This window comes from Leuciscus leuciscus (assembly GCF_965113295.1).
Source record: "Leuciscus leuciscus genome assembly, chromosome: 6".
Lineage (NCBI taxonomy): Eukaryota > Metazoa > Chordata > Actinopteri > Cypriniformes > Leuciscidae > Leuciscus > Leuciscus leuciscus.
The window spans coordinates 24,222,955-24,245,426 of record NC_138730.1 but is presented as its reverse complement, the minus strand read 5'-3'; the positions used below and the strand labels follow the sequence as shown (position 1 = coordinate 24,245,426).

The window sequence follows — 22,472 nt, the reverse complement described above, 5'->3', positions numbered from 1 at the left end:
TTAATGTTCCTGTTACATATGAAGATCATGAACTGACAATCTTAAGTATGAAGCACAACATTGTGTGGAGTGCATTTCTTTTCTTCCACTTTTTCTTCCACATGTCTTCACAGACAGAAGACATATTTGTCTTAGACACTTTAATTTTATTTGTGATACTGGCACTGGAAGGCCCACAGCAATTTCAAGGATATTTTGTGTTCTCAATGCCGCTGCAGTAAATCAAAGGTGCTCTGTGATAGAGGAAAGGCTCTGAAAATAAAGCCTAAGGTAAATAGCAAACCTATTAAAAGGCATCATTCTGACATCCAGACCAAACACAGGACGTGCTGTGCTTTGTCGAGGGCTACCTGGCAGGCACAGGTAGCAACAGCGCATCTATTTTGAGAAGGTCTACAAAACACTAAATTACAAGTGCACATAACCAGAATATGACCTTCTATGGCTCATGAAAGACTGCAGGTGAGCCTTTCAAAGCACAAGCACATTTGTCTATATTCTTAAGAGAGCAACTTCGACTTTAAGCACATTTAAATATGCTCCCTTCGCTCTGGGACACACTCTAGGAATGGCCTTTAAACTACTTTCAAAGGCCATGCTAACAGAGAAGCGTTTGACACTCCGTGAGTGTTAATTTTGGACCTTGGTTACATAAGTTCACAAGAATAAAAGCAACACCGCCGCATTGCGCCGTAAAAGCTAGAAGCTGTCCACACTGGATGCGAAAAAGCGACCGTTGCAAATCTATTTGTTCTACGTATCTGAAGTAGTTCAAGCGCTTGGAGTAACATGCCCTGGGAGAATATAAATGTTCTAGCACAGCTTTGTTGTGTGTGTTTCTTGCAGCAATAACTACCTAACCAGCTCTTTGAGTTAATGAGAACAAAGTTAATCTAGTTGATTTAAACGGATGCAAGGGACATTAACCCAGACTGAGGTTCGTTAAGAGCAAAGCCATGACACAGATTATCCTGAACTAAAGCTCATGGGACAAATCTCACCACTCATGACTTTACTCATGCCTCATCAACCCAAAGCTTACGGGCTTTGATCACCCGTATAATAGTGAATGAATGATGAGCGTATATGTATGCAGTTATACTGTACACTAACTATCAGGAACCCACAGCAGACTCATCCATTAAAAAGTAAATGGTGTCCTCAGCGAAGACCCTAAGCTCTCGTGCACTTAATGCTTTATCTGTTCCGGACCCAGAAAAAATAATCCCGTTAGTGCTACTCAAGGAGCAGCGAGAGGACAGCAGTGACGGAGAACTGAGGATGGCCTCAGTTGGCTTGGTGATCCTGATGCTGTGGATTGGATCACTTTACGGTCTCAGCGTATGTGTTAACCTGGTTCATCATGATATTGCATTATATTCTAAAGATAATTATAAGGGCGGTTAATTAAATAATCGAAAAATAAAAAATAACGCTTTAAAAAAAATTAACAATGCGAGTACCATCTGTAACAACAGGAAACTCGACGCACCAAGCCTCACTTACCGAGAACAAGCAGAAATAAGTGAGAAGTTGTTCACACGGGACATGTTCTTGCGTTCAAAAATAAAAAAGATTGATAGTAACGGATTAGAAAAGAAAAGAAGGATCTCTTGACATTTTTCTATGAAAGCAGATCAGACTCATGAATTCACACAAAAAACTTGATTCACACATGCGTAGACAATTTCACATGCATTAAATAAAATTCACGTGCACAAAAAAAAAATTCACAAAAAGCAATTCACAAGCGCAAAATAAAATAATATATTCATAAAATACATTTCACAAATGCAAAACACAATTCATAGATATACAACTGTGCACAAAAACCTTCGAATGTTTAAAATGTACAAGTTTATCCTTGAATGTGAACGTGCAAATCGCCATTCACGTGTGAATCACCTTGGATTTGTGTTTTTAGACTTTCCTGGCAGCGCACTCCTCCTTCACAGATCAGTCGTACTCTTCAGCCAATTAGATTTAAGCTTATCAATCGACCAATCATAATCACATGAGGGCGTGCCTACCTTCATGTTACATCTTCAGCTTTCGACCACAGTTCATGGCTAAGCACAGGTATGTGCAGTTGATCGGTTCATTTCTGTGTGTTTACTGAAGTTAGAGATCAGTTGAAGCAATAGTTTATGAACTGCCGTTTAGTCCACGTGTGAACATAAACATTTATTTTTAGTACTGATGGATTTTCATGTCCTCTCCACCACACATTCAACTGTTGATGATGATAATGTAATGACGTGCATACACAGGATACATCTATGTTTTATTTTAAGCTGCATATATTATGTAGTTTTATCGTTTCAGATTTCCGAGACAGATGATGTATGAAGTTGCAGACAACCAGTTCTGTGATCTTACCATTCCTACTGTAATTCTTTCAAAACAGTCATGTTGCAAGCCATCCATTTTGACAGTTGTTTCAAGTTGTGGAAAGTGATGCATTGTTACTGTATTCATTTGTCTCCTGCTGACTTTATGTACACGCTCTAGGAATAAAGCCCTGTTATGCATGCATTATTAAATGTTCTTGTTTTATGTCAGAATTAAAAGATTCAAAGACATAGTTACATTTGATGTATACGTTTTATTAATTTGAAAGTTTCTGAATCGGAGTAAAATCAACCTAGGGTACTTTGCACCATGACCTCGAGCCAAACACCCCCCCAGAAGCCTTTTTTCCCTTGGTTGAACATTATTAAAGTTAGAGCTTATTTAGAGAAATCAGCCGGAGTTCACAGTGCATTAACTAATGTTAACAAGATATTAATAAATGATTAGTAAATGTTGAAATTAACATTAACAAAAATTAATAAATGCTGTACACGTGCAGTTCATTATTAGTTCATGTTAACTAATGAAACCTTATTGTAAAGTGTTACCAATATATTAAGACATTAATACATAAATTAAGTCATAAATCTATGCATTAAGATGTTTGTGACTGTTATCCAGATGTCACGCCAAAGGCGAGTAATCCTGAATAATGCAGAGAAACAACAAGTGTAATAATTTAACAACATACACAAATTGCACAAATGGCAAATTAACAATGGGTGCTCATAAAAATAGGTCTATTCACCATTTAAAGAACAATCTCGATGAGGCCAGTGCTAAGAGTGCTAGGGTGGGTATTGGCCATCCAGATGATTGTTTTGCAATCATTTGCGTGATTGTAACAGAGAGAGAGAGAGAGCTGTCTTAGGGGCTCTGTCTGTATTCTGTACCTGCAGCTAAAATACAACCAAAGAAGCATAATTTCTTCTTCATTTTTGACAGAATATGGGACATCTGATTACCACAGCACTTGCTTACATCAGTTAATAGTTCATAAACTATTGCTTCAACTGATCTCTAACTTCAGTAAACACACAGAAATGAACCGATCAACTGCACATACCTGTGCTTAGCCATGAACTGTGGTCGAAAGCTGATGACGTAACATGAAGGTAGGCACGCCCTCACGTGATTATGATTGGTCGATTGATAAGCTTAAATCTAATTGGCTAAAGAGTGCGACTGATCTGTGAAGGAGGAGTGCGCTGCCAGGAAAGTCTAAAAAATACACACACACATCCAAGGTAATTCACACGTGAATGACGATTTGCACATTCACATTCAAGGATAAACTCGTACATTTTAAACATTCGAAGGTTTTTGTGCACAGTTGTATATCTACGAATTGTGTTTTGCATTTGTGAAATGTATTTTATGAATATATAATTTTATTTTGTGCATGTGAATTGCTTTTTGTGAATTTTTTTTTTTTTTCACGTACGTGAATTGTTTTTTTGAGCACGTGAATTTTGTTTCATGCATGTGAAATTGTCTACGCATGTGTGAATCAAGTTTTTTGCGTGAATTAATAATGAGACTGATCTGCTTCCATATTTTTCAAACTACATCAGCCTGCAATTGCACATAATTTAATCAAAACACAAAAGTAACTAAGTAATTAAGTAAGTAACATATTGTTTCACAAAGGTCCAGTGTGACTGAATGTGATGGTTTAGCAGTCTTGGAAAGCTGTTCCTAACATGACTGTAGGTGGAGACCGTTTCAGGCATGTTTTGTAAGGCAGTCGGTCTGAAAAGATAATCTTCTCAGGTTAATTATAATAACAAACTGCTGAGAATTAGACACACCACAGATGACTTGACTCGAGCACCCAAATTCTCATTCTCTTTTTCATCAATTGTGTTAACAGATTGTGGACAATGAAAAAAAATGGCATTCCAAACATCACGCGATTACATTTTAACGGCTTGTTAGTGAGTCTGGATTCTGGAACACATTGATTTCATCATTGCCTTTACCCAGATGAACATACTGAGTTACGCACTTCTGAAGGGTTGGAAATGATCAAAGGGAATGTGTCAGCTTGTACAACCCATTCGCTTAAGAGGAAATGACATGGGAAAAACTTTTCCTGCACTAAAAGCTGCTCCCTCAGGTACCTCTTGTGTTTCTGTGAAGGAACATCTGCTAACGCACACAACAACAAACACAACACATTAGCAGGACCTGGGAATGCAAACAGACTCTCTGCCCCCAGCACTGCAGATATCATATGAAATGTTTGTTGGTGTATAGACAATTGGTTGGCTAGAGTTGTTCAAAGTATAGTTTTTACAACTAACTAGTAGTCTATAAGTTATACTGGATGGAAGAGCATTTAAGAATATGAAAGATGAAGTAACCAACCTCTGTGTGGCTCAGGTTTTAACAGGCTCCGAGCTGCTGTCCGGGCCGCTCTTGTCCTCCAGATGCTGCAGGTTATCAGTGGGGGTGACGTCTAGGCAAGAGAAAACAGCAGGTAAGATGCTGCCATCACAAATCAGTGAACAGTTAACTCAATGTTTTTCTGATAGCTTTATTACCAAAGCACTAGCAATGAGAAAATTGTTGTATAATAACAATGGATTTTTTGTGTGACATGTACACCTTAAATAAAGCTTTTATACAAATAGGAATTCTAAGGAATGAGGACTAGGAGTTGTGTAAGAAATTGTGTAGAAACCAAACTATATATAATAAAAAGTAAAGAAAGTTACATTAGAAGTTAGAACAATGTCTATAGCATGGCGGGGGGAAAAAAGTCAATCAGTTAATTACATTTTCTGAATTTTGACAAATATTACTGTTGACAGTGTCTTCATTCTAACCTTGTTACCCAAATTAGTATTATTTAAAATAATATTTTTTTTTTATTAATAATATACAATATTAATTAGCACTAAATAATATGAATAAATTATAATATATATTTTTTTTAATATCAAATCATATTATATATATGCAATATATTTATATATCATATGTTATTAAATAATAATATTTACAAGTAGCCTAATATTTAATCATATTAAATATTACTTTTTAATATATTAGATTAAGGGCCCTATCATAAGGGCCCATTTAAATCCATGTTAAAAACTCATCTTTTTTCTTGTGCTTTTAATCTTCTGTAACTTTTACGTATTTCTTGCTCTTATTTTTAGTTTTACTTTCATGTACAACACTATTTATAAAAATGCTCTATAAATAAAATTTGATTTGATTTGATTCATGGAAAGTTGCCAATATCTAGCATGGCATCGCTTTTCAAAGACGACCAAATGAGTGTTATAAGGGGTTAAAGACCATTTTAAACCTGGCGATGTTGAGCAGCGCAGCCTGGATTCCGATCTCTTATTTCGAGACAGCTAAGACTGCGATTGTAAGGACATAAGTGAGCCGCATAAATACAGAGAGTGGATGATGAGTGTTTGCATGTTGAGCTCACAGTGTTCCTTCCCTTTTACTGTGTTAATGCATCATCATGACACTACAGAAAGCAGCAGATGTTGGAGCTTCGCAGGCTTGCATGGCTACAGTTTATCATTTTATGGGGAAGTTCCTCCAGACATGGACATCTAAGTAATGAGAAAATCCTGGTACAAACTCGCTGCTCGGGGCTTAGCACTTTAATGAAGCAGTAACCACATTATCACCTCAGTCAGAGAACACAACCTGACAGCAAAACTAGAAATACAGAATCACCTCATTATTGATCCATTTTGTTGACATAAAAAAAAAAAAAATTGTCTTTCCTCATACTAATCAAGATACACAGATGAGATGTCAAACCGGCATATTCATTATGTCATCCCTCCCAAGAGAATTCAACGCAATTCATGTGATTAATGATATGAAGGAACAAAACACCCATTTAGTCAGCTGGATCCTCCTCACATCGCACGCACTTTGAGCAAACTATACTATAGCAGACTGCCGAAGGAACGCCACAGTCACAGTGTAATCACCATGGGAAAATCTCAAGTGTAAAACTGGGAGTTGTGAAAAATATGATACACCGGTGTTTTGCCAGATGAGAAGTTTATAAATGCATCATCTTTTTACTCTTTTATTTCATTTTATAACTGTATCATATATCTCTTTTAATTTCTTTTATAACGGTTTTAATTTTCCTTGCTTTTATTTTGTGATTATTTTAATTCCTTTCTGTAAAGCACTTTGAATTGCCATAGAGTATGAAATGTGCTATATAAATAAGCTTGCCTTGCCTTGCCTATACCACTGAACCCAAAGGCATCTACTTTGAGAAGCGTACAAAAACAATTAAGAGTAGGCCTATAACCAATGGGTCTAGGAATTTCCTGGGAGTAAGCTGGTGGATTTGCCTTTCCTTTCACATCAGACATTCACTGGTCGAGATCCATACGCATGACAGGACTGGGTGTCTCACTGGATGTACGATGCAAGACATCTACTGGCACTGTGGGAGGAGGTGCACCTGGTTTTTGTATGAGGGTACTTCAGTGATAATAATAATAACCATGCTAATATTTAGAATAGCGACTACAACTACAATGCCCATTTCTCAGTAGAAATAAGTCAGAAGTTGGTAAACAAACAAACAAACAAACAAGGCTGTTCAGACTGCAGGCAAATCCGATTTTTTTCTCAAATCAGATCTTTTTAGGCAGATTGTCCACACTATTAATTGCAAGTGATCAAATAATATTTGTGTGTCCAGACATAACCAACGTATCCGTATGGGTTGCTTTGGCGGAATGAGATTTCTTTTTATCAGATGTTTTTTTTAGCTCTAGAAAACAAATGATATTGAAATAAATGAATATGAGTAAAATGTTTAATTAAAGAATTGAATAAAATATAATATTTTATAAATTTGATTTATTGATTTTATTTCGATATGTATAATAATAAAAATCATTAATAATTATTCTTATTAATAATATTTTTTTAAATAAATAAATACGTTTTTTTTTGTTTTTTTTATGTACATGGGAACCAGAAATTACCATTACTGAAACATTTAAAGTCATGAAATCAAATGGACAATCCTTATTTTATTGCAGTGCTTATTCTAATTAATGTATTCATGCACACATCATTATTTAATTTTTTTTAAATTAGCAAGCACCAATGATCCAACAACTCCAATCAATTCCCAATGGACAAATTCAAGTCCTGCCCTAAATTTTTTCCTCATTCGAGAAGTTTTACTTGGATATACGTCACAAAATGGAAGAAAAGATGACTGTTTTGCTGACTTTGGTCATTTCACTGAAAATAAAGAAAAAAAACCAGGATGCCTTCACTTCTAAATTGAAGAAAACCAGCAAATCTAACAGGGGTCACTTTGACCCTATTTATGCATTCATATAGGTTTTTACTAGTCATGCATTCTAGGGTCAAGGGTGACCATGGTTTAGAAACTTCTAGCAGAACATAAATCCCGCTGAGAGCTGGTTTACTACTCAAGCACAGAGACAGCCTTCGCTTTTCACGTGGTCATTTGGCATTCCGTGCAGACGGCACTCTTCACAGAGCCAACCGCCGACTTTCACAGCTTCATTTATCTGTGAGCAAACACCAAAGCCTGCATTATCATTACAAACAAGTCCCGAGCCATGAATCACATACAACAGCATGTGGGTGAGTCAGTTCCCAAATCTACAGCCAACAGTGTCAACTTAACTTACAACACTCACTTACTATTCCACTTCAGCATGAAACTAAAGAACAAAAGAGAATGAAATGCTGTGCAACAAGAACAAAGATCTAACAAATGATCGTGGTGGTAACATCCCTGAAACTACAGACGATCTGTAGACGTCAGTGGAAACTAAAACTCCAGACATTAAACAACAGCTCCGTGAAGCGCTCATCAGCCAGACACAAGAATACATTATACTGTTGAATGCAAGTGCTATTTATGTTCAGTGTGTCTCTTTCATGCACACACAAACTCTTCACCTTGGATGCTGCTTGTCTTTGATGGCACTCCCATCATGCCTTTCTGCCACCAGCAGCAGCAGAATCAGTCTCTCTCAAAGATCCAGTTTTAATGAGAAAACATGCTACACCAGGGAGACTCTACATCAGTGGTTGGCAAATGGTTTTGCTTCATAACCCAGATTTTACTTCTGGATATCATGTGGCGACCCAATACAGTATTGTTTATCGTGTAAAAGTGAACAAAACTATAGACCTAACAATACAAAATTAATAAATGACATGAGCTTCAATAATAATAATAATAATAATAAAATGTCATACTTTTGCTTAATTTCAAAAAAAAAAAAAAATGGGAAGCAGTTTCTCCTTTTTAAACCCGTTTAATTCGCTATCAGATAATTATGAATTATAATATTGTTAGTTATATATATTTTATTTTTTTTAATTCTAAATGTAAATAATACCATTTTACTTTTGTCCCCTCTGGATACTATCCTCTCTTTTAAAAATATTATATTCTTATCTTAAAAAATATATATTAATAAAAATACAATTATAAAAAAATATTATTTGCATTTATCATTATTTTATCACTGTTGTCCATACCAGAACCTGAAACTCATTTTTAGGTTGTGATACCAGTTGAAAACCACTGATCTACACTGACATAAAAAAGGTGCTTCCTTCAATTTTTAAGTACAATCAACTTAGATGTTAAAGTCGTCAACTTAAATTATATTAAACTTAAAAAACAAAAACAAAAATTAAACAAATTGCATTAAAGTGATGTAAAAACATGTGCTGTCATAACTTATTGATCATATAATTTTTTTCAGTGTACAGATCTAGAAGCTGAGACAGATACAGAGAACGTCGGACGAGATCTTTCACAAAAGGAGAGGAAGTTATGGTTTGAATGGAGCTGGAGGGCCAATCAGAAGCTCCACCTTGCAGAGGCTGTTGTAACTTCAACAAGGAAACAAAAAGGTCTATCCAGTGGCACAGTGAAAACATAAAAGGAACAATTCAGCAATTCATATGGAACCCATGCCTGCTTCGCTTGGGACATCTGATGGTTGGGAAAAAGGAATACTACAAACTTACAGTACAGAGACTCTCTTTAATTCAAGCGCTCCTACAGGAAAGCTGGACAGTCCCAAACCACTAAAAGAACATACGCATTGCCACACACCGAGGTTTATTTTGAGGAAACAGGCCCCAATGGGGACAAACAGGTTGGAGGTGTGGTGGCTTTTGCACAGGATCTTTTGTTTACCAACAAGGCCAGTGTGAGAGAGGCTGGCCTCCTTTGAGGAGGGAGATGAATAAGATTGTTGTAAGTATGTTAAAAGCTGAAAACAAGGAGCGTTTCTTCATTAAAACATCCTTCCATAGCAGGTCCGCCTTGAGAAAGAGGCCAAGCTATGGGCCGGCACCCAGAACAGCTTAATGAGAGCTCATACTGAGAGGGAGGCAACGGCATACATACAAACACACACGCTTCTGGCACACAAGGTCGAAAATTTACTTTCTGACATACCTTTACGCCAATGACGGGAGAATTTGGAAAAACTGTATTTTCATCATTTTCATTTAAAAATATATATTTTTGTTCCCATGGAAAAGGGACTTTATATTTAGTAAAGAATCCTGAATTTTTGTATTATTTTTTTGGTTTCCAAAAAAATATTGAAGAACACAACTGCTTTCAACATAAGAAATGTTTCTTGAGCACCAAATCGGCATTTTAGAATGATTTCTGAAGACTGAAGTAATGATGCTGAAAATTCAGCTTTGCCATCATAAGAATAAATTACATTTTAAAATATATTAAAATGGAAAATCAGTTATTCTGAATTGTATTAATATTTCACGATATCACATTTTAGTGTATTGTTGACCAAATAAATGCAGCCTTGAGCATCAAAGACTTTACTCAAAAACATTTTTTTTAAATCTTTAAATGTTTGAATGGTAGCGTGTAAATGTGTTGAGCCCTTTTCAGTGTTTGTGTCATTGCACATCTGTAAAATTGTGAAGATACAACGTTATCTTATCCATCAAAATCATGAATGGCATCAATACAAAACGCTATCCGACTGACATGTGAACGTCAGTAGAGCAGTGAAGGAATTTGAGGTAACCCGCTGTTTGTTTTAAGCCCTATTCGGACGGGATTAACTTTACAAGGGTAGATGGAGTAATGTAATTTTACCACAGGACGTCTGTAATAGTAATGGCCAATTCGCACGGGATAAGATTTCTCAGTAAAACTAGCAGAAGTGGGAGGGGTAACTCGATTTGTGCATCGCCGTCACCCTCCTGTCGTCGTGTGTATCATGTTGCTTCCTGATTTCGAGATGTCACGTGCACAAACAACCTATATTTATATATATAAAACAGTTATGTCCGGTCAAACAATGTATTAATTAACTTCAGATTGGATTGTGTTGGTAAAAGGCACTTACTCAACGCTAAAAGATGTTTCGTGGCTCTAACAAGTGCTTTCGATCTTCTTTCTGATCTGAATGGAATATGGAAAACATTCGTGTTTTGCCACAGACTTGTCCCAGCGTCTAGAACGCAACTGAATGCTTTTTCAAGCGTCTCCATACTTGTAAAAAACACAGAAAACTACTTTTAAACAGGAAATGACGAATTATTTACATACATATTTACAGCGGGTCTATTCGCACGGGATTAGTTTTACCTGAGGTCATTTTTCCGGACCTTTTTACCGAAGGTAAAAGTCACCGTAATCTTTACTGACATTGTCTGTAATCATTACTGAGATGGCACATTCGGACGGGACTAAAATCACAGAGAAGCTCTGCTAATAATTACTTTACCCCACCTCTCCATGTTAAACTAGTCCCGTCCGAATAGGGCTATTGTCCGTAATGATTACTGAGATGGCACATTCGGTCGGGACTAAAATCACAGAGAGGCTCTGGTAATTATTACTTTACCCCACCTCTCCATGTTAAATTAGTCCCGTCCGAATAGACAGAGAACAAGGTTGTGCAGTCTCCTCATTATTAGGTTGGACACAGGAGTGTGAGGAAGGAACAGAACAGCAGCAGACGTTGGAAATGTAAGGGTGGGAGGAGAGACAGAGAGAGGACATTGTGCTGAGTAAGGAACGCTGCAGTGCCCGTCTGCTGCCTCACGATCTCTAAAGTTTTCGTCAAGGCTCAGCCGGCCCAACTCATCTCTACAGCACAAGACTACAGACTACAGCACAAGCTTTTCCATAGTAAACTCAGCTAAAGGGCTGTTCAACTCAGAAAAAATAACCTAACACCATCCGTGTCACCCCTGCAAAAATAACCTTTTTCAGATTTGTCAAAAGACAGAAGACTAAAAGGTAAATCCAGGAAGGGCTCAAAAAAAAAATTCTGCTTGCCCAGTCTATTCCCACCACACACACACAAAACAATTATAAATTAAATCATTAAATAATGTAAAAAATATTTGTACCATATATATTAAAAGGTACACAATGTAACACGTTTTGTTCAATATCAACACAATTCAAATAATGAGTCAATTCATCATCAATCTTCCAAAATGTGTTTTTGTCTTAACCTGATTCACTATGGTACTACTATACGCCTATTATAGGTGTTTATAGTATTAGGCCTGATGGGATGGTTGTTACAGGAAATTGCGTACAAGCATCACTCGCCTGTGCGTTTCTAGTCATATCCGTAAATAGAGACAAGTTGCTCCGGCTGTTTTGACGCGTATGGTGTGCGAGCGAGAAAGGTTGACATGGAGCAGCTAAATCTTTAACATCTGGGGAATCACCCACTTAAAAAAAAAAAAAACGGCAAACAGAGAACGCGACAGAGCTCGTAATAAAATATATTAAAATACGCTGAGATGGCGTCAACAGGTGAGTAGGGTATTTTATAGGGCTGCACAATTAATCGCAATGAAACCGCACGCGATTTGGCAAAGGCTGCGATTATATTATGCGCAGCTTGTCAGTGCAGCACGGTTGATCGGGTAGTAAATGCTGCTCCATCTGAACACCAGAGGGCGCTCTCACGCACACACGCCAAATATGCCCCGCCGCAGAAGTACGATAACGTACATCATTACAGGAAATCCCTATCGGGCATCATCGCTGTAGCTGAATAAACAGAAGATTGAAACGCTTTGATTAAACATGACTAATGACCACACGACTGTGTAAGAAGCCACATCATCTCACAGAGGGATGCTCAACTGTCGTGATGAAGTGAGTCTGGAGTAGAAGCATGTTATTAAATGTTGTTTGGAAAGCTGTTTGACGCGTGTTGCTTTTTCAAATGCATGCTATAAGTGACTCAAACTCACAGTGCTTTCAGATGGAGCAGCGTTTACAGAGCCGTACATCAAATGACAAGCTGCGCATAAAAAATTAAAATAAATAAAAAAATAAAAAATAAAAAAATACAAATACAAAAAAAAAAATCCCAGCCTTTGCGATTTCATAATCGCGATAAGCCAAATCGGTTTAAGTGCAATTACATGTAAAAAAAAATTAAATAACAACTCTTCAGCGTGTTCCCGATCCCTCCTTCACCCTCTCAGCTACCCAAAATGTCTCATAACATATCAAAAGGGAGAAACACAAGCACCCACTGAAATCACAAGATGACAGATTTTTAAAAAAAAATCTAAGAAATTGAGTTTCGGATGTAAACACTAGTGCACTTTGCATCACATTAAATTATTTGATATACTTGTTGTACACATGAATTATCAGATGACATGAAATAGGGATGAGCGAATTGATCTTAAAATATGTATACATTCGACATTTATGCAGTCTTTGGTCATGACATGCTACTTTTTGTAGGCTTTAATATAGGCCTTAGTGGTCCCTAGTACTGTATCTGAAATCTCTTTCCAAAAATTCAGCCTCGGTGCAGAATTATAGCCACTACAAGCCAGTCCCAGAAAGAGCTTCCTTCAGACGGGCCGTTTCGGTGTCTGTAGCTTTAAATGCTAATGAGGAGGAGAAAGGCGGCGCAAGGTGGAGGGTGGGTGTGGCCTTGACCATCTTGCGGCAATGGTACCATGCATGTTTACGTTGGATATATTGCAATGGCACGAAGACACGCAGTCGTTCAAGCATTTCAGTTTGACCCAGAATCTGATCTAGATGGAAAAGCAACGGATGAAGAAGTTGCAACTCAGCGGCTCCAGCAGGACGTTTCCGAATGGTTAGTTTAAAATATTATGTCTGGATACGGTACTTTATTCGGATGGTTTACAATTATTATCATGTAGCTAACGCGAACCTACTGTTGCCTTTTCATGAGAGATCTGTAACGTCTGTAATTTATCTTATTACAATTACATCAAGCTCTGCGATCTTGAAATGCGGATATCGCGCGCCCCATATAACCAACAGGAAAACGGTTATCCAAATAACAAAGTGTACAACACTCGCGTTACAGTGTGTGTATTCACACACATACTTGATGCTGTCTACCTTTACATTAGCGCAAGTAACTGCATAGCTAATGTTACAGCCACATTCTACGTGTGAACAAGCTAGGTAACCATAAACAGTAAAGCAACACACTTATATATCATTAGTTGACTTACTTGTCCGAGGTGTGTAGCTGAGCCAAAGAGAGTTGGTACTGATCCAGACTTTAGTTTCAGATGTTCAGCAAGCCCAGCTCTGTATTGACCCTTCGGTGTTCATTTGTACATCCAATTATTGAGCAATTATTATGCTTCGCTCGCTCAAAAGCCATGATATCTCTCGTGGACAAACAAAAATTGCGCGCGCGCGCGCGCGTTCCTACTTCCTAGCTCATTTCCTCATGGGCGGAAAATATTCTCTGGGCGGGCAAAGCAGAGAAAGGGGAGGTAACATTTCTCCTTATAACGTCATAAGGAGGAGATTCAAGATCAGCCCGGTTGAGCTTCCATTTTCTCAAAGGCAGACAAAAGATAGCAAAAGCTCGATTTACACGATTTACGATTTACACCGATTAAAATTTCTAGAAACTTGGGGACCATATACAGGCTAGGGGAACTCATATTAATGTTAAAAAACCTCAGAAAGTGAAAATTTCATGTCATGGGACCTTTAATATCCTTCATTACTCAACAGGTGAGTAAGGTATTGTATTAAACAGATAAATTGCCATATGTAGCTCTCTAACGGAGTTCGTTGTAAAGCATTATCTATTGTGAAGGGTCATTTCATCATTCATTGTGCTGGAATTTATTTTCAAGGAAGTACCATGTCTATTAATGGGTATAGCTACAGTAACGTTTCAGCTTGAGATCCTTTCCATCTAAACTGGTTATATCTCTTAAGCCTGATAGTGAATGTTTTATGAGCAGTAGGCTAATCTCTCTCTCTTTTTTACTGTGCGTTCACACTGCCGCCGGCAAGAGCGTCAGAGTGGCCGGAAGTCATTCATTTTCAATGAGAGCCGGTGGCGAGCTCCGGCGAGGGCGGCGCGGCACGTCTTGGACGGTGAGAGCGGCGAGGAGAGTTGAAGTCAGGTAATAATATGGTAATAAGCTATGACGCGGTTCGGCGGCAACCAATCAGAATGTAGAAGTCCTCCACCTGAGAGGATTCCAGAGAACGCAATCCTGCAAACATTGGTTTAAAAAGATCACGCCTTCGATCTACGTCAGAGCATTAGAGCGTCCCCGAATCTTTCTCCGGCGTCATTGGTAGGGCGGCGAGAGCGGGCGGCGGTGTGAACGTACAGCTAGTTATGAAGAAAGAACCATATTCATCCACACAGTCACACAGAGCTGAAGTGCAACCAAAACAATGTTCTTCCGCAAAATGCATGTAGTTTTGTTTTTAAACCACTAGAGGGCGAAAAGTTACATAGTGTACCTTTAAAAATGGCAGAAGAAAATACATTACATTACATTTTTCATTAAATGTTTGTTACAATACTTTAGTTTTAGTATGTTTATTAGTTAATATGCTATAGTAACATGATAAATATAATAATAACAATAATAATACTTTTTTGCTGAGCTATAATAATCATAATAATAATAGTTGTCATTTTTGCTGAGTCATGTGCAAAGTGAAAAAGAGCTAAAACAGTAAAAAAAAAAAAAAATCTGGATTTCAAAGAGAACATTAAGCTTGTAAAATGTTTTTCATTTTTTATGAAGTATTAGCATACACAGTGCCGGTATTATGTAAAGCTGTGATAAATCAATGATGGATGGAATATCAAATAGCCATGCCACGTGAAAACCAGCTGGAGACTCGACGGAAACAAAACAATCCGGATGCAACAGCGACGTGTGCACGCTGAGACACATGTGTGCCTGTATAATCCTCAGTGTGTTTGCCCATTCAGGCTGATTTCAAGAACTCACTGAAAGATATTTTGGGTGATGGATAACATCCTCTTATGAATAATGGCACTTAGGTCTCTGTTTACTAGAAACAAAAGTCATGCATCATATAAACCAGCTAATCAGTATTTCATCATGCTTTATGCCATCATTACTGAGGAATGCTGGGTAAAATAATGGGAATTAAGTGCATTGAAATTGTCCTCAGAGCAATTTTTGCCTGGCAGTTTTAAAAATAACTCTTCAGCGTGTTCCCGATCCCTGCTTCGCCCTCTCAGCTACCCAAAATGTCTCATAACACATCAAAAGGGAGAGAGAGAGAAACACAAACACCCACTGAAATGAAAACAATATGACAGGTAAAAAAAAAATTCAGAAAAGAGAAAATTATCTGATATACTGATATACACATGAATGATCAGATGACATGAAATAGGGATGAGCGGATCGATCTTGAAATACATCCAACATTTAGGCAGTCTTTGGTCAATCCTTTCATAAAATCAATCCTAAATGTTTATTTTATTTATTCTGTGTGAAAATGAATGCATTCCATGAACATTAAAGTGCAAGAAACTATGCTATGCTATTTCAAATAATTTTGTAGTATAGAAACAAACGTTTTTATTGACATGCATGTTATAATTATTTATTTCAATATGATGCCTTTGGTATACAATAATAAATGGCTATAATAAACCTTTTTATCTAAATTACAAAAAAATGTTTGTTTTGTTTGTTATCCACATCAGCTCCTTGCTACAGCACCATGATACATATAAATATCATAAAAATAATATTTTTTGCTAAGCCCTGACGAGAGTGAAAAAGTAAATGCAAATATAACATATGACAGGTTAGAAAGAACAAGAATGTGAGAGTACATGATACAAACACTAATTCACATTATATCATACAAAATTATTCAGTATCAAGGAGTATTGGGGGGGGCTGTGAAAAAAAAAGAAGAAAAAAAAAAGGTCTGCTGATTCCATTTGGCCCTGGTCATGAATTAAATGATCTCTCCTCAGCTTGTGTTTGCTAATAGAAAATAATAAATGCAAAGCAATTTCCCAAACACAACCATATGCATCGAATGAAAGACAAAAACTCATAAAGGAGAGAGGGAGAGGGCAAGAGTAATGGATTGTATCACACACCTTCGAAGCATCAGCAGTATGGGCCACACAACTCAGGGTGCCGGATTACAGCCAGCCAGTCGTGACATCAGCCGTGTGCGTGATTGTGACACCAGCAGACAAACACACACACACACTCGTCTGACCATTGCCACCCACTCCTCTCTCTAATCTAATTACAGTCCCTCAACCAGCTGCTTGTGTCGGCAGACAGCAGCGGCAGGACTGAGGCCGGTGCCGTGTATCAGCCATATTAAATTTTCATAAACTAAATCTTTCGAAGACAACCTGATACTGCTGTTCTTTTAATAAGTGGACCGGCTGGATAAAGGCGCTGTGGATTCAGACCTCATCCAGTCTATTCACTAAAACCACAGTCATCATCATAACCTTACCTTCAATATGCCTTCTTACACAAAAACTAGAGCATTCAGCACAACACCACACTCTTCCCTGAATGTGGAGGAACACAGTTGAGCAAACCACGGTCATGGAAAACACAATGAATACTCAGCTCTGTCCAATTAAAAATCCATGGCAGGAACAATAAACATGAACCGCGGTGTCAGATATAGCCTCTTCCATGACCTCATGGAGCAAGTGCACTGACTCCTTCAGCCCAGTTACACCATCTCCAACTTTGTTGCCGCAAGTCACTGGTAGGAATTGGCATGAGCACTCATGAATGATTTTTTAGTGTGACTTAAAAAAAAAAATTCTGATTGGTTATGGCGCAACTGTGGGCTGTAACTTGAGGTCCGCATAGCATTGGCATGCGGACCAGAACGAAGAACTGAAGTGAAACTGTCCCTGGAATCACTTTGATAATGAATATACAGTTAAATGCAAAATGTGCAGCACAAATCTGTCATATACATAACATTATAACGAGAACACTATTGTAATAGATTGTTTTGAATTCTTTGTTTAGTTGTCCATGCTTTTACCATGTTGTAACGGAGGAGCACCCTGGTAACCCAGAGTTCTCGCGAGAGCACAAGTTGAATTTGCTCAGCGAGTTACTCTGGTGTCGAGTAATGATGCTCATTAAATATGCCCCTCGATCTGAGCTGCACCAATCACATCGGGTTATCTGATATAGGCGGGCCAGAGGCGAGCTAAACAGATGACGACAGCGCTGCGACGTCAAAGTCATTAGTAAACATTGCAAGATGGCTATGGATGAATACCAGTTGTTTGAAACGGCTTTGGCCGCTACAATGATCGAGTTAGACTTGGCTTTTTATCTAAAACAGGAACAGAAGATGCCGTCCGAATCGTTCCTTTGCAAGAAGGACGTTTTTGCTGTTTTGCCGACCGGATATGGTAAGAGCATAATCTACCAGTTAGCTCAGCTGGTAGCTAAGCGTATGGGGTTTATTGTTGTGATTGGTCGTAGTGTTATCCAATTGTGTGCAGTGAGATTTTCAAATGCATGCTTGGTGCCGCCCCTCGAGCTGGGCGATTTTCATTAGTCGACGCCAGACCATTAATCTTTTAGATTTAGGTCTGGATTTCCAGGCTAACGGAGGAGCGCATTCACGACAAGAGTTGCACATTTTGACTAGCACTTGTTCATTTGCTTCTTTTTGTGCAGATGCAAGTTTATGTTTATGTTGTGCATATATCTGTTTAATGTCATATAAGGTACATTTGAGTGAGTTATTTAACGTCAAACAGCAATGCCTGACATTATTCACTATGATTTGATTATTTGAAACTATCATATTTCTTAAAAAAAATTCATTTTCAAAAACACTGATGATGAATTATTAACAATCTAGCTGTGTTATTTTTTTTTGTCACATTTTTGTCAACAGTATGATTTAAAGGCACAGTTCAGCCCAAAAAAAGACAATTCTGTCAAAAAACTCACCCTCAAGTTGTTACAAACCTGTATGACTTTCTTTCTTCTGCAGAGCACAAAAGAATATGTTTTAAAGAATGTTGGTAACCAGACAGTATTGGGGACAATTGATATGCATTGCATCGGGAGAGACAAAAAAATATGACATTTCTCAAATACCTTCTGTTAAATACCTTCTAAAAAAAGAAAGAAAGTTATTCAGGTTTGGAAAGGCATGAGGGTGAGTACAATGACAGAATTTCCATTTGTGGGTAAACTATCCCTTCAAAATGGTTTAATTATTGTCATGACGCGCATAACACCTGTAAGCAAGTCACCAACAGTCACTGGTATAAGGCATTCTTGGTTGCCCTGGTAACATAATTCCATGTTGACACTGATGTTTTATGCTGCTAAAAACATTCTGGAAAGAAAAAGGTTATAAATAAATTGCACCAGTACATAAAGCATCATATCAAAGACTGACATCAAAAACAATCTGACTGCTGTAGTTTGGTTTTGTATGGTTTAGCTAACATGTCTTAACGGGGAGGGATTTTGGAGAGAGGGGGGTCTAATTCAGTGGGTAAGTCCAAGGAGGTCTGTAATACCTGGATAAAAGTATCCTTGGGTCACTTTAAGGCTACAGTCTTAGGGGGACTCAGTCCCGCCACCTAAGCATGAGCCAATGTATACTTCATGCCTTAAGTGCAAGAGATCATGAGCCAAAATCTTGCTCGACTTACAAAAAGATGTAGCATATTTGATATTTTATTTTGTGATTTCAGTGAAAAGGAGAGTGTTTGGATGAGAGAGCTTAGCTCCCCTAAGACGACTAGTATAAGCAATACCTTTGCAGCCATCCGTTAGCATTGCCATTCATCTCAATGAATCACTTCTTTCCCAAGCTGTAACAAGAATAGTAGCAATTTGGTCACTCTCAAAACATCTACTATAATATAATGAAATATTTACAATTTAGATGGTGCTTGGAAAACCGTCAGTGCACATGGCAACTTTTAAATAGCTGTCGGTGGAAAACAAAAGTTTTTTGGGTCCAGATGGTGTAGCTACAGCATCTACCAGCGTGGGCTAACTCAACCATGCTAGGCAGCCAAAACCTCCACTCTTTGTCCAAGTCTGGTGTGGGTTAGCAAAATAGTTAATATTGCTCCTTTAAATTAGTCTGTTGACTGGATTATAGTGTGTGCTAATTTAGTCATGAATTCATTATGCGACATTACTCCTGCATACATGCTAAAAAGTACATTTCAAGCTACAACTTCAGCTCATAATGGTGAATTGTAAATCATAAAGGCATGTTTATCAATTACTATTGTAGCTTACTATATGTAGCTTACTTGGCTACATAAAACTAAATGTGACTCAGATGTAAACGATCCAGCACTAGAGCTGAACAACATATATAAAGTGCCTGGGCCTGTGGAAGTTTCTCGCATCGTCTCAGTATGGGGGAAGGTTGGCTCAGAGGAAGGCCACTGTGAGTCAGAGCTCTTAATCCCTCCATAAGCGCAGTTTCACCTTTTCCCAAGTCGTGTTTCTTGAACACTGTGTGAACATGCTGAGAGTACAGAAAGCGTTTGTACATGGGGATGTATTTTCCACAGAGAAAGAACATGCAGCTTGTTGCTGATGTGTTTGATGCCGTTTCAAAGTTTCCACAACATCACAGGACCTACATCATTAAAAGAAACGATCTAAACTCAACGGTACTCATGTGTGGTTTTGAAACGCACATGGAAAAACGGTGCTATCAGGCTGGAATTTCATTCAAAATGTTCGTGTGTTCACAAGATAAATGCATTAAGACTGTATGACTGCTTGACATTGAAATAGTGGGTCAATGACAAATCAGACTGCACAAGATAAAGGAAAATCTAATATGCACTACCATTTAAAAGTTTGGGGTCAGTAAGATTTTTTATTGTTTTTGAGAAAAGTATCTTATGGCTGCATTTATTTGATAAAAAATACAGTAAAAACAGTCATATTTTGAAATCTATTACAATTTAAAATAACTTTTAAATTTTTTTCTATTATATTTAAAATGGTTATTCCTAAAGCTGAATTTTCAGCATCATTACTCCAGTCTTCAGAGTCACATGATCCTTCAGAAATCATTCTAATATGCTGATTTGCTGCTCAAGAAACATTCTTTCTTATCCATTTTGAAAATAGTTGTGCTGCTTATTATTTTTTAAGAAATTGTGATGGATTTTTTTTCCCTCAGGATTATTTGATGAAAATAAAGAACAACATTTATTTGAAATTTATTTGAAATAGATTTATATTTATTGAAATATAAATATTTTGAAATATAAGTCTTTACTGACATTTTCTATCATGTCCTTGCTGGATAAAAGTATTCATTTCTTTCAAAGAAATCTTCTTTCAAAAATCGTACTGACCACAAACTTTTAGTGTAGTGTATAAAACATATTTTCCTTATACCATGAACAATTGTACACATTTGTCATTTTCAAAAAAAAGTTTTTAAATATTATATTTTTAAAATAGTTTTTACTTTAATATAAATTATTAATTCAGAATATTTTGTGCAAAAAAAGGGACAAAAGTCTTTCAAATATTAATAAACAAAAATCATTTTAAAAAGTCCAAATGAATTTTATTTTGGAGATTAAAACATGCTCAATAAACAAGAGGTGCATTCAAGTCACTGCATTACACTCAATTACATTTTTAATGTATTCTTTAAAATGTATTTAATGAACAATAGATCTGGACAAAAGAAAAATGAACGTCATTGTCCCTAGCAACAATTTACATCAGGCAATCTGGAAAGATATTCATTCCCCCAACCAGAAGCTGTTAATTCGATCAAAGAAATCCCCTATACATCATTAAGGGACTTTGCATTTCATCATTTGGGTCTGTTAAATGCTAAACTCCTATCGCTTGCTGAGGTGATTTATTCCTCTCCATATGAAACGGGTCTGAATCTGAATAATCCTTTCATGGTCATTTATAAAGAGATTCATTCTGGCAGTCATCCATCCAGACAGACAATAATACAGGCATCTCTGCTGCCCACCCCTGAATCACAAAGTCTTTAATATTTAGTACGGCTGAACTACAAATGTAGGTAATGACAAAGAGAAAGCAGTCTCACTCAGACACTTGTTTGCCATTTAATTAAAAAAAAAATTAAATACACCTTTGGGAACTCTGCGTTCATTTGTAATAATACTATTATAGAACTGAGTATGTTAAAGTACCATCGTCAAAAACTACCATAAGGTACTCACGTGATGAAGTTTCCTTTGAAATCCACACAGAGATGACACATTTCCAAAGTTGGCGTACAAGGAAGCACAGAATCACAGTACACATCTTTTGACATACTTCATTGCCGGGTTTAGTCCCGAAAAAGTGGCAGCAGAATGATATTGTCCTTCCAACTTAATGAAATCTTACAACTGACTGGATAGACCAGCCAGAATGGCAGTTAGTTCTCAATCAAATGCTATTAGTCTAATACAATCTGACTGCCTTCCTTAATCACAGGCCAACATTGAACAGCTTACCCTCTTTCCTTAAGTGGGAAGACCCTAATCTTCACTTAAAAAAAACAAAAACATTCTAGTCATAACGAAGACTTTATGAAAGTGCAATATGTTGTTGCAGGACCATGTATAGGTCATGTTTAAACCCACAGAAACATTATCTATTTGTAGCTCTGAAGCAGCGCCTATACCGCACAGAGCTGAGAAACATCTTAATCGCATCAGTGGCGATTGTAGGCCAGATTTCAATGGGATTACAGTGTCATCACCGCTCTCACTGCCCACAGAGAGTTCAGTAAAAAAAAA

General features: G+C 37.3%; 1 protein-coding gene across 1 annotated transcript in view; it reads right to left on the bottom strand.

Annotated features, from left to right (window-relative positions):
- Positions 1 to 22,472, bottom strand: part of fam110b (family with sequence similarity 110 member B) — a 44,172-nt gene that overhangs the window by 9,358 nt on the left and 12,342 nt on the right. Inside the window, exon 2 of the mRNA XM_082174383.1 lies at positions 4,723 to 4,813. The gene's annotated coding sequence lies outside the window, so the exon portion shown is untranslated. The remainder of the gene's footprint in view (positions 1 to 4,722; positions 4,814 to 22,472) is intronic.